This window comes from Heptranchias perlo, chromosome 14 (genome assembly GCF_035084215.1).
Source record: "Heptranchias perlo isolate sHepPer1 chromosome 14, sHepPer1.hap1, whole genome shotgun sequence".
Lineage (NCBI taxonomy): Eukaryota > Metazoa > Chordata > Chondrichthyes > Hexanchiformes > Hexanchidae > Heptranchias > Heptranchias perlo.
In genome coordinates, this window is record NC_090338.1 from 4,898,952 (window position 1) to 4,912,086 (window position 13,135).

The window sequence follows — 13,135 nt, forward strand, 5'->3', positions numbered from 1 at the left end:
GAGACCAGCCGTCACCATCCAAAGGCCAGTGAAGAACGCTCTCACCGGTCCTGGACTGCGGGAGTAGGTGACTTGAGACAGGAGGAGTGGGGGAGGAGGGGGGTGGAAGAGATAAGATTAAAAAAACAAAGAGAGAAAGTCCCAATCACAGAAACGGAGACAGTAAGAGAGGGGAATGTGAAAACAGCAAACATTTCCTCTCACGGATATTATCACTGCTGATAATTGGTGGGCCAGAACCCGACCTTGTGGTTTAGAGAAAATAATTTAACATCGAACGACCGATTCCATCGTATATATTGCGACATGTCTGAATTTTTAAAAATTTTCTCCTTGACGTAAAACAACAAAATTACACACAGACAAAACAAAAAAAATACAAGGACCACAGAATGAACAGAACAGAAACAGGCCATTCGGCCCAACTGGTCTATCCCGGTGTTTATGCTCCACACGAGTCTCCTCCCTCCCTACTTCATCTCACCCTATCACCATATCCTTCTATCCCTTTCTCCCTCATGTGTTTATCCAGCTTCCCCTTAAATCCATCTCCGCTATTCACCTCAACCACTCCATGTGGGAGCGAGTTCCACATTCTCACCACTCTCTGGGTAAAGAAGTTTCTCCTGAATTCTCCATTGGATTTATTAGCGACTATTTTATATTTATGACCCCTAATTTTGGACTCCCCCACAAGTGGAAACATCATCTTTGCTCCATATTCCTTGATACTCTTACAAAAATCTGTCGACCTCAGAATCGTTCCCCTTTAGGACCTCAGGACCCCAAAAATACAAACACCTTCTCCCCACCATTGAAATTACCAACAGTCACAATCAGGTTTCCACGGATCGACTACAACATCGAGGTCCCAGCTAGCGATGGAGACCAACTGACGGAGGTTGTCCCATGTGTTTACTGTCGATCACCCTCCCCCTCCCCCTCTCACCCCACCCCTCCTCCCTATCCCACCTCCTCCCTCACCCCACCCCTCCGCCCCCTCCCTCTCCCCCTCTCACCCCATCCCTCCTCCCTCCCTCTCACCCCACCTCCCTCCCTCTCACCTCCTCCCTATCCCCCTCCTCCCTCCATCTCACCCCACCCCTCCTCCCTATCCCCCCTCCTCCATCCCTCTCACCTCACCCCTCCTCCATCCCCCCTCCTCCCTCCTTCTCCCTCACCCCTCCTCATCCCCCCCTCTCCCCTCCTCCCCCACCCCCCCTCTCCCCTCCTCCCTCACTCCTCCCTCACCCCTCCTCCCCCTCACCTCCCATTCCCCTTCCCATCTCTGGCCTTTTACCCAACTGGCACTAATCCTGAATTTAAACTTTATTTCTGAAACTGATCCCTTAATATTCCCAATGATTGCACTCCAGTGCCAGACACACAGGGCCACCCAACAGCAACAGACTGCTTCCCGGGAATGTTCTCTGGAGTGAAGCTGGGTGGGTGGGAGGTGGAAGAAAAAATATTATTGGCTGGGGTCCCCGCTCCGAATCCTGGGACAGCGAGCCACGTGGAAGGGTTTCTCTTGTGAATCAGAGACTGTGAGGCACGGAGTTAAATGTTTTACATGTCGAATGGACACTGGGGGTGGGTTTAGCTGGTCGGGGACAGGAGCAGATCAGTTTCAGAGAATGTAGAAATACCAACAGTCCACAGGGAGGGAGCTCTCTCCAGCTCCAGTCACGTCGGATTCCACTGGTACAGTCGTATATATCAACACAAGCAAGCTGGTTTAGTCAACTTCGTGTGTCTGCGTGTGCGTGTGCGTGTACCACGGTCATTAGCGGTGGCTCAGTGGGCAGTAAACCCAAGACTCAAGCACAAAATCTAGGCGGACACTCCCGGTGCAGTACTGAGGGAGTGCTGCACTGTCGGAGGTGCCGTCTTTTGGATGAGAAGTTAAACCAAGGCCCCAACCGTCCCCTCAGGTGGATGTAAAAGATCCCACGGCCACTGTTCTGAAGAAGAGCAGGGGAGTTCTCCCCGGTGTCCTGGGGCCAATATTTATCCCTCAACCAACATCACTAAACCAGATTACCTGGTCATTATCACATTGCTGTCTGTGCGATCTTGCGGTGTGCAAATTGACTGCTGCATTTCAACAGTGACTTCAAAAGTACTTAATTGATTGTAAAGTACTTTGGGATGTCCTGAGGTCGTGAAAGGCGCTATATAAATGCAAGTCTTTCTTTCTCTATATGTGCGTCTCTCTCTGTCTATGTATCTGTGTGCATATCTGTGCGTGCATCTCTTTCTGACTCTATGTTTGTGTGTGCGCGCGGCCCCTTCCTGTGCGCTTCTATGTATCTGCCTCAGCTTCTGTCTGTACATCTGTCTCCTCCCCACCTCACTCTCCGTCTTTGTTTCTACCTCTCTACACAGTTCCCTTTGTTTCTCTCCAGCTATACCTTTATCTCACACTGTAGTAACACCACCACCAACCATTTATACATTGCCTCTCACGTAGTAAAACGTCCCAAGGCTCTTCACAGGAGTGACTATCAAACAAAATTTGACGCCTAGCTAAAGAAGGGGACATTAGGACAGGTGACCGAAAGCTTGGTCAAAGAGGTAAGTTTTAAAGAGCATCTTAAAAGGAGGAGAGAGGTGGAGAGGTTTAGGGAGGGAATTCCAGAGTTTAGGGAGGGAATTCCAGAGTTTAGGGAGGGAATTCCAGAGTTTAGGGTCCAGGCAGCTGAAGGCTCGGCCGCCAACGGTGGAGCAATTAAAATCGGGGATGGGAACTAGAGGCCAGAATTGGAGGAGCGCAGAGATCTCGGGAGGGCTGGAGGAGGAATTTGAAAACATGGTTTTCTCTCTCTCTCTCTCTCTCTCTCTCTGCTCCTACATACTTCTTTGTCACGACCTGGTTGAATCTTTGTGCCTCTCTGCGTCTTGTGGTGTGTATTTTTATGGTTTTTTTCTGTGACCACACCCAGTGTGGAACGAGAATAAGGCAGGCAAAAAAAAGTGACAAACCGTAGCAACAAAACAAAGAGAAACAAAATAACCGATCAGAGAGAAGTGGGTGCGGTTCGATATCGAAGAATTCTGTGCCAGGCTGACGGTATGCACATGAAGGGTTTCCCTTTCACCAAGGACATTACGTAAAATTTAAAGAAAAATGTACACTCCGAGTCACCCCAACTCTCCATTCCTCGTTACTTCGAGAATTTGTAGGAAAATCCCATTAGTCTGTCGGTCACGGCCCAGTGGGCAGCATGTCTCTCTCGCCTCGGAGTCAGCAGGTCGTGGGTTCAGACCCCTCTCCAGAGAGCCGATTTTTACATCCCCCCGCGTGGGGGATTTTCCTGGGGGATCTGGGTGAATTCCCAGTGGCCGGGAAGGTTTGGGGGGGGGGGCGAGGAGGAGAAGGGAGGTCTGCCGCTTACCGTGAAAACACAAGCACGAACGTTACCGCGCTCTCTTCTGACGGAGTAATGGCGGACAAACGGGAGAACGCTTGCGGGAATTCACCACCTCCGCCCCTCTCTCTCTCTCTCTCTCTCTCTCTCCACACCCGTGCCCCAACCAGAGGTGCCGTCTTTCGGATGAGACGTTAAACCGAGGCCCCGTCTGCCCTCTCAGGTGGATGTAAAAGACCCCACGGCTGCTACTTTGATGAAGAGCAGGGGGGAGTTCTCCCCGGTGTCCTGGGGCCAATATTTATCCCTCAACCAACGCAACGTTAAAGGCACCGAATAAATGCAGGTTAATGGAGTGAAACTTCCCAGGGCGCTTCACAGGAGTGTAAATCAGACAAAATTTGACACCGAGCCACATAAGGAGACACGAGGACGGGTGACCAAAAGCTTGGTCAAAGAGGTAGGTTTTAAGGAGCAAATAAAAACAGAAAATGCTGTAAACTCTCAGCAAGTGAGGCAGCATCTGTGGAGAAAGAAACAGAGTTAACGATTCAGGTCGAAGACCTTTCGTCAGAAGCACCTTGGGAAGTTTTACTATGTTAACGTTAAAGGCACTGAATAAATGCAGGTTGTGTCGGTTGAGATAAATATTGGCCCCAGGACATCGGGGAGAACTCCCCTGCACTTCATCGAAACAGTGGCCGTGGGATCTTTTACATCCGCCTGAGGGGGCAGACGGGGCCTCGGTTTAATGTCTTATCCGAAAGACAGCACCTTGGCTGGGACACGGCGGAGGGGGGGGGCGGGGGGGGGGGGAAAGAGAGAGAGAGAGAGAGAGTGAATTCCCGCAAGGATTCTCCTGTTTATCCGCCATTACTTCGGCAGAAGAGTCGCGGAAACATTCGTGCTGTTTCTCCGGGGTTTTCCTGGCAAGCGGCAGTTCTAGGAACATAGGAACAGGAGTAGGCCATTCAGCCCCTCGTGCCTGCTCCGCCGTTTGATAAGATCATGGCTGATCTGTGATCTAACTCCATATACCCGCCTTTGGCCCATATCCCTTAATACCTTTGGTTGCCAAAAAGCTATCCATCTCACATTTAAATTTAGCAATTGAGCTAGTATCAATTGCCGTTTGCGGAAGAGAGTTCCAAACTTCTACCACCCTTTGTGTGTAGAAATGTTTTCTAATCTCGCTCCTGAAAGGTCTGGCTCTAATTTTTAGACTGTGCCCCCTACTCCTAGAATCCCCAACCAGCGGAAATAGTTTCTCTCTATCCACCCTATCCGTTCCCCTTAATATCTTAGAAACTTCGATCAGATCACCCCTTAACCTTCGAAACTCCAGAGAATACAACCCCAATTTGTGTAATCGCTCCTTGTAACTTAACCCTTGAAGTCCGGGTATCATTCTAGTAAACCTACGCTGCACTCCCTCCAAGGCCAATATGTCCTTCCGAAGGTGCGGTGCCCAGAACTGCTCACAGTACTCCAGGTGCGGTCTAACCAGGGTTTTATATAGCTGACAAAAGGTCTTCGACCTGAAACGTTAACTCTGTTTCTTTCTCCACAGATGCTGCCTCACTTGCTGAGCTTCTCCAGCATTTTCTATTTTTATTTCAGATTTCCAGCATCCATGGTATTTTTCTTTAGGTTTTAAGGAGCGTCTTAAAGGAGGAGGAGAGAGACGTGGTGAGATTTTGGGAGAGAATTCCAGAGCTTAGGGCCCAGGCAGCTGAAGGCACGGCCGCCAATGGTGGAGCGATGAAAATCGGGGATACGCAAGAGGCCAGAATTGGAGGAGTGCAGAGATCTCGGAGGGTTGTAGGGCTGGAGGAGGTTACAGAGATAGGGAGGGGCGAGGCCATGGAGAGATTTGAACACGAGGATAAGAATTTTAAAATGAAGATGTTGCCAGACCGAGAGCCAATGTAGGTCAGCGAGCACAAGGGTGATGGGTGAATGGGACTTTGTGCGAGTTAGGATACGGGCAGCAGAGTTTTAGATGAGTTCAATTTTAATGGAGGGTGGAAGATGGGAGGCCGGCCAGGAGAGCATTGGAATAGTCGAGTCTAGAGGTATCAAAAGCATGGATAAGGACTTTAGCAGCAGATGAGCTGAGGCAGGGGCGGAGACGAGCAATGTTAGGGAGGTGGGAGTAGGCGGTCTTGGTGACGAGAGGATTTGGAGTCAGAAGTTCAGCTCAGGGTCAAATAGGAGGCTGAGGTTGCGAACAGTCTAAGACAGTGGCCAGGGAGACAGATTATCTGGTCATTTATCTCGGTTTAATGTCTCATCCGAAAGACGGCACCTCCGACAGTGCAGCACTCCCTCAGTACCACACTGGGAGCGTGAGCGGAGATTATGAGCTCAAGTCTCTGGAGTGGGGCTTGAACCCGCGACCTTCTGACTCAGAGGCACATGTGTGACCACTAGGATCAGCTGACCCATCCCAGACTGGAACTGCCAGCTGGGACCAGAAATGCTTCTGTCATTTAGTAATACACGGGAGACTCCATCACTCATTGGACCAACAAACCATAGAATCATACAACGATTCAGCACAGGAGGCCATTCCACCCATCGTGCCTGTGCTGGCTCTTTGAAAAAGCAATCCAATTAGTCCCAATCCCCTGCCCTTTCGCTACAGCCCTGCAAATTTTTTCTTCTTGTCTCCTTCAGTGCCCTTTCCTGGTAACTTATTCCACGACCCCCTTTCTGCAAGAAAGCTCTTGTCTGACTTCCCCACTAAATTTCCTAATCGTTAACTCGTGTCCCTGGTGTTGAATGGTCAACAATTTACCTGGATCAACATTTGTCAATTCCCTTCACAATCCCGAAGATTTCAATTGGATCGGCTCAAAGTTTCCAAAGAAACCCATCCCAGTCCCCTGAAACTATCCTCGGAACTCCAACTAAGCTGGAATAATTCTTGTTGCCCCTCGTGTACCCTCTGCGGGACAATAACATCCTCCTAAAGCTGCAGTCACAACTGCTCACACTCTGCTCCAGATGGGATGTCACCAGAACTTTAACCGCGTAACAAACAATCTCTAGATTTATATTATAACTTTCCACTAACACAGTTCTCTGATGTTTTGTACTGCAGCTAATCCCTGTGCTTAAGGTTCGATAGATTTACGTACTGTAACCCCCTCGATCGCTCCCGATCGCACCCCGCGACCCCCTCGATCGCACCCCGCGACCCCCTCGATCGCACCCCGCGACCCCCTCGATCGCACCCCGCGACCCCCTCGATCGCACCCCGCGACCCCCTCGATCGCACCCCGCGACCCCCTCGATCGCACCCCGCGACCCCCTCGATCGCACCCCGCGACCCCCTCGATCGCACCCCGCGACCCCCTCGATCGCACCCCGCGACCCCCTCGATCGCACCCCGCGACCCCCTCGATCGCACCCCGCGACCCCCTCGATCGCACCCCGCGACCCCCTCGATCGCACCCCGCGACCCCCTCGATCGCACCCCGCGACCCCCTCGATCGCACCCCGCGACCCCCTCGATCGCACCCCGCGACCCCCTCGATCGCTCCCGGTCGCACCCCGTGACCCCCTCGATCGCTCCCGATCACACTATAACCCCTCGATCACTCTCCCGATCACACACTGTCCCATTTAACACACACTATAACCCCTCGATCTCTGTCCCGATCACACACTGTCCCATTTAACACACACTATAACTCCTCAATCACTCTCCTGATCACACCCTGTCCCATTTAACACACACTATAACCCATCGATCTCTCTCCCGATCACACCCTGTCCCATTTAACACACACTATAACCCATCGATCTCTCTCCCGATCACACACTGTCCCATTTAACACACACTATAACCCCTCGATCACTCTCCCGATCACACCCTGTCCCATTTAACACACACTATAGCCCCTCGATCTCTCTCCTGATCAATATGCTTTACCATTTAACGTATTCTCCCTGCTGGTTGCTTGTTTCTTTATTAAACAATTTACGCTGATTCACACTGTGTAAAACATCTCCAAACCAAGCCACAGATGACATTCTCTGACTGTTACCGTGATGCACGCCACCTCCTCGACCTGTCTGCAATCTTTGACTGGTTTGACCACACGAACTCTCCTCCAACGCTGCACCTCTGTCATCCAGCCTTCAACTGGCTAAACTCTTAACCAAACAATCGTAGCCTGAGCATCTCTACCAATGATATCTCCTCTTACCAGCCGCTCAGTCACTTCGGGAGCTCCCCCATGGATCTATCCATCGCGCCTTCCTCTTCCTCACCTACAGGCTGCTCCTCGGCAGCATCATCCGCAGGCATGGGAGGCAGGCTCCACGTGCACGCCAGCGACACCCAGCTCTACCTCACCACCACCTCTCCCGACCCCTCCACTGCCTCTGGTGCCAGGCTGCTTGTCTCCAACACCAGTCCTGGATGAGCCACAATTCCATCCAGCTAAACTTTGGGAAGGCCAAAGCCGACGTTTTTAGCCCCCGACACAAACTCTACGGTTTCAGTTTCAGACTAAAGGGCGGTCAGGGACGAAGGGATATTTGAAATAAAACAACAAGCAAATCTAATGCAACATGATCCGAATTGAGGAAACTTAACTCATTCCAGCATAAGTTGGTATTGGTAAAACAAAGTGACCGTGAAGCTGTCGGATTGTTGTAAAAAAAAACAGGTTCATTAACGTCCTTTAGGGAAGGAAACCTGCCGTCCTTACCCGGTCTGGGCCTATATGTGACTCCAGTCCCCACACCCGATGTAGTTGACACTTAACTGCCCTCTGACATGACCTAGCAAGTCACTCAGTTTGTATCAAACCACTAATATCTCCTTATGGGGCTCGGTATCAGATTGTGTCTGATAATCGCTCCTGTGAAGCGCCCGGGGACGATTTACTACATTAAAGGCGCTAAATAAATGCAAGTTTCTGTTGTACCCGTCTTTATCTAAATAGACACACTCTCCGATACACTTAATGTAGATTTAAGGTGACTGGCAAAAGAACCAAAGGCGACATGAAGAAAAACCTTTTTACACAGCGAGAGGTTGGGATCTGGAATGCACTGCCTGAGGGGGTGGTGGAGGCAGATTCAATCATGGCCTTCAAAAGGGAAGTGGATAAGTACTTGAAAATAAAAAATATTTGCAGGACTACGGGGATGGGGCAGGGGGAGTGGGGCCAGCTTGATTGCTCTTGCATAGAGCCGGCGCGGACTCGATGGGCCGAATGGCCTCCTTCCGTGCTGTAACCTATGATACAAGCCACAAGGCAAGTCATGTGGGGTGGGAACCTCAGCTGCCGTTTCCCCTCTCTTACCCAGGGACTGCCCTCCCCCCCCAACTTGAGGCCAACTGCTGCCCCCAGACCAGCACACCCCAGGTGGGTATCGCTAGCTCGAGACGGTCCCGGGAAGTTCCTGGTGTGTGTGGTTCAGTATTATCCTAGGAGGTGGTTCATATACCCACAGAGCCAATGGTGGAGCCAGGGGAAAGCATTTTTAAAAAGAAAACTCGTGCCAATTTACCAGAATGAAAAGACTACCCCTGTCCCAGATAAAAGGGCAAATTCTTTTTCCAATAAGTTAGAGGCTTGGACAATTTTCACGAATTGTCAGAAGGCCAGCCACAGACTTATGTATAAGTAGTCTGAAGCTTATCTGATTTTCATTGTATAAACACTGAGCTCACTTTCCCTGGAAAATTGATCTCATTTCTTTTTTTTTAAACACAGAAACTACGGCACAGAAACAGGCCATTCGGCCCAACTGGTTGACGCCGGTGTTTATGCTCCACACGAACCTCCTCCCACCCTAATTACCTCTTCCCACCCTACCCCCTCGATTCCTTTCTCCCTCACGTATGCATCAAGTCATAAATAAGATAGTCGCTAATAAATCCAAAGAAAAAAATTCAGGAGAAACTTCTTTACTCGGAGTGATGAAAATGTGGAACTCGCTCCCATTGAGGCGAATAGCAGATAGAAAGATATGCTGATAGGGTGAGATGAAGTCGGAAAGGAGGAGGCTCGTGTGGAGCCTCCTCCTTTCCGACACATTCATGTTGGGCCGAATGGCCTGTTTCTGTGCTGTACATTCTGTGTGTCAATGCTACCCTGCTTCAACCACTCCAGGCAACAGCAAGTTCCACATTCTCACCACAGTTGGTGTAAAGAAATTCCTCCCAAATTCTCGACCTGTTGGAGTCTCTCTTATATTTATGTCCCACCGTAGATTTGACTCCACTCAGCACTTGGTTATTGGTAAATTCAGATCTGTACTTCTCGGCAATCTTGGGAGAATTAACAGTTCCATCTCCTGATCAATGGGCCAGTAACTGGGCAATGAAATGAGGTTGTCCAGACCCATCTTCACTCTGCAGGAGTCCTTGCTTCTGACCATTTGGGACTCATCTATCTGGAGCTGGTCCAGTGAGCATGCCAAACTCCATGAATAACCTCCAGTGGGACATTTTAGATCTTGGCTAAGACAAGCCAATCCCATGACAATTTCTTTACTCACAAAACACCAGACTCTTAAAACTCCCATTTCCTGTTTCAAAGACAGACAATAAAAAAAGGACAAAATCGTTGTGAAGATCTAGATGACGCTTTGCAGAAGAATGTATCTTGTTTGATGCTTGCATCCAAATCAGTTCTAAAAAATACTATTTTTTTTAAACACACAGGAAAATCCATCCCTTCACATTCCACTAATTCACTGCCGCCTTCTAAAAGTAAAATTAATAAACCAAGTGCTGTGTCATCGACTCATTCGGCACAGAAGGAGGCCATTCAGCCCATCCTGCTGGCTCTTTGAATGAACTATCCAATTAGTCCCACTCCCCTGCTCTTTCCCCAAAGCCCTGCAATTTTTTTTTTGCTTTTAAGTATTTATCCAATTCCCTTTTGAAAGTTATTATTGAATCTGCTTCCACCGCCCTTTCAGGCAGCGCATTCCAGATCAGAACAACTCGTTGCGTAAAACAATTTCTCCTCATCTCCCCTCTGGTTCGTTTGCCAATTATCATAAATGGTGAAATAATTTCTCCATCTACAATCTGGCTCTTCTGCCAATTACCTTAAACATTCAGCTCTTGTGATACATTCAAAAAAACACTCAAAAGTCCATCTAAACACTGTGACACCATTAGCAACAGCAGAGGAGATCCCAAAACTATTACAATGAAGAAACCAAAAATCAAAGATCCCCCATAAACTGTATGTAACAAGTCAAAAGTTTACTCTAGAAATCTGACGGGAAGAGCCGAGCATAAAGTATATTTCAGATTTAACCTCACCTTGAAACCCCAACTCTGGAGATTTTCCTCTTCAGAAGAGCCCAGCCTTTTTCTTCACCCCTCTAACAAACTACATGAACAAGGTCGCGGATCCCACAACTGCAAATTATTCACCTCACGGGCTTATTGGAGAATCCGCTGGAAGTTTCGTTGAAACGGGAGAAGAGAAAAAAAAAGTTTCTCAAAGTTTCAAAACTCCGTGCAAACTCGGGGTGGGAAGGAGAGAGATAAACTCAAAACAACAAGTGATCTTGAGGAGATCCCAGTGTTTAAAATACAAACACGAGAGAAAAATAAAATCCTTCAACTTTGGAGAAAAAGTCCGAGTAACTGACTGTAACCAGTTCCCACCCCTTGTAATCACCGTTCTCCAGTTCGGAGACAATTCCCCTTCCAGTCTGGCAACCTTCCCAATTTTTTTTTCCAAACTTTTTTTTTGTGTGGGATATAAAAAGGATGTTTAGAGAGCTGCCTACCCACGCCATTAACTGACTCATGGTCAACCAGACATCAAAACTTCTCGCATCTGGTCCTAGTGTTGGGTCGGTGTCTCTCTGAAACTATTGCCACCCTTCAAAAGTACAACGTGTAGATGGTCTTTAACACAAGATGTCGAGATGAGGCACGTTGTTAGCAAAAGAAAGAGACTGAAATCGCAGATTTTAAACACACGGCGCTGGTTCGAGAGACTGACACATACACGGTTACATATGGAAATCATTAAGGACTGTGGTTCGGTTATAAATTCCTACTCCATCCTGATTTTAACCCGCTATCAGCAAGGAATGTCCTCCTGTGTCTAATTCCCTGTTAACTATTCAGGAAGTCAAACTTAATTTGACTTTAATTCCAATTATTTGATTTTTTTTTTGCAGCAGATACTTATTTTTGTTTGAGGAGCAGGATGTCCATCTGTTCTTTCTGCCAGCAACTAATTAACTCTTTGCACCAAAGCACTAGTCGATGTGATATACATGGGGAGTCAGGACTTAAGTGTGGTCTTCAGGTGAAGTGGGGTTAGAGGGCAGGGGATAATTGGACCAAGATTTGCACACACAATTCAGTCCCTATTTTAAAGTCATATATTCTGTCCTTATTTTTGTATTTCTGTCATAATTGCCCATGTCCATTTTATTATGGAAATTCAGCATGTAAACGTGTCACGCTGTAATTACACCCTCGGGCCGCTGGTGGCGCTGCAGCACCTACGGTGGGGGAGGGTCTAATTGCAGAGTGAGAAGTTTACATAGGCAGCTTTAGTAAGTCAAACTTTAAAAAAGGATCATTCTCAGGGTGTGGGTGTCACTGGCAAGGCCGGCATTTATTGCCCATCCCTACTTGCCCCTTGAGAAGGTGGTGGTGAGCCGCCTTCTTGAACCGCTGCAGTCCGTGCGGTGACGGTTCTCCCACAGTGCTGTTAAGTCGGGAGTTCCAGGATTTTGACCCAGCGACGATGAAGGAACGGTCGATATATGTCCAAGATTGGATGGTGTGCGACTCGGAGGGGAACGCGGAGGTGATGGTGTTCCTATGTGCCTGCTGCCCTTGTCCTTCTAGATGGTAGAGGTCGTGGGTTTGGGAGGTGCTGTCGAAGAAGGCATGGCAAGTTGCCGCAGTGCATCCTTTGGATGGTACACACTGCAGCCAAGGTGTGCTGGTGGTGGTTTAAAGAATGAAGGTGCTTTGTTTCTGTTAGAGGGTAAAGGTCTGCGAAGGAGGAAAGAGGCAGAGTGAGGGAGCACCCGATTAACACAGCTTGGTTCTGAACCTCACTCTCGGTGTTCGGAGAGACTCTGCCCATGTGTGCTTATAATCCCAGCACTCTGAAAACATTGCAGCTGACAAAGTCCCCAGAAGGTTCAAGGGGCCTCCTGAGCAATCCTTGGACCAGGCTGAGACTGCTTTCCCCCAGGGATCTGCCCAATACCCTGTAGTCAAATTGGGACCATGACTCCACAGTTCTACTGTCAGCTTCGCAATGCTGCAATTCTCCTCACTGGTGTCTTCATTCCTGGCCACTTTGCATTTCTCCCTTGTGTGTTCTCTTCCACGTCGATCTCTCTCAACAACAATTTGCAATTATTTATCACATTCGTTGCAGGAAAACATCCTGATGTGCTTCACAGAGGCAAGAAGGAATGTGTGGGAAGACTCAGCAGGAGTGTTATGGGAGGTGAGCAAGAGCTGGGTTGAAGAAATGTGTTTTGAGAAGAACTTTAAAGGTGGAGAGAGAGGCAAAGAGATGCAGGGATTTGGGAAAGAGAGTTTCAATTGTAGGCCCAAGGCAGCTGATGGCTAGAGAGAGAGAGGAACAGAGGAATTGCAATAGACAGAAAAATGACCAAGGTCCATCTAATTCGTCTTCTACCATCCAGGTAGTCACATCAAGGCAATACCTCGAATTTAAAGTTCTCATCCTTGTTTTCAAATCCATCCATGGCCCTCGCCCCTCCCTATCTCT

At 48.7% G+C, this 13,135-nt stretch overlaps 1 protein-coding gene across 1 annotated transcript in view; it reads right to left on the reverse strand.

Annotated features, from left to right (window-relative positions):
- Positions 1-11,015, reverse strand: part of LOC137332271 (platelet-derived growth factor receptor beta-like) — a 104,806-nt gene extending 93,791 nt beyond the window's left edge. The window contains exon 1 of the mRNA XM_067995977.1: positions 10,675-11,015. The gene's annotated coding sequence lies outside the window, so the exon portion shown is untranslated. The remainder of the gene's footprint in view (positions 1-10,674) is intronic.
- Between the last annotated feature and the right edge of the window lie 2,120 nt (positions 11,016-13,135).